At 47.4% G+C, this 327-nt stretch overlaps 1 protein-coding gene across 1 annotated transcript in view; it reads left to right on the top strand.

The window, feature by feature from the left end:
* The first annotated feature begins 6 nt into the window (after positions 1–6).
* LOC119594342 overlaps positions 7–327 on the top strand; it is a 65,880-nt gene continuing 65,559 nt past the window's right edge. The window contains exon 1 of the mRNA XM_037943400.1: positions 7–64. The gene's annotated coding sequence lies outside the window, so the exon portion shown is untranslated. The remainder of the gene's footprint in view (positions 65–327) is intronic.

Here is a 327-nt window from a genome sequence, read left to right on the forward strand (position 1 = left end):
TTATTGCAGGACCGAAGACTTTCCTCCTGCCATTGACGTCTGCAAGGACGACGTAGGACACAAGGTGAGGAAAAAAAGGAAAAGGGGGGTTGATAAAGGGAGGGAGAGAGGGGGAGGGGAAAATAAGGGGAAAAGGTGAGGAAAAAAAGGAAGGGAAAAAAGGAAGGAAAAGGGGTGGATGGGATTAAAGGGAGGGAGAGAGTGGAGGGGAAATAGAAAGGGAAAAGGAGTTATAAAAGAGAAGGAATAGGGGAGGATAAAGGAGGGGAAGAGTGGAGGGAAAATCAGAGAGGGGAAAAGAAGAGGGGAAAGAGAAAAGCGAAGGAA

This window comes from Penaeus monodon, chromosome 33 (genome assembly GCF_015228065.2).
Source record: "Penaeus monodon isolate SGIC_2016 chromosome 33, NSTDA_Pmon_1, whole genome shotgun sequence".
Taxonomy (NCBI): domain Eukaryota; kingdom Metazoa; phylum Arthropoda; class Malacostraca; order Decapoda; family Penaeidae; genus Penaeus; species Penaeus monodon.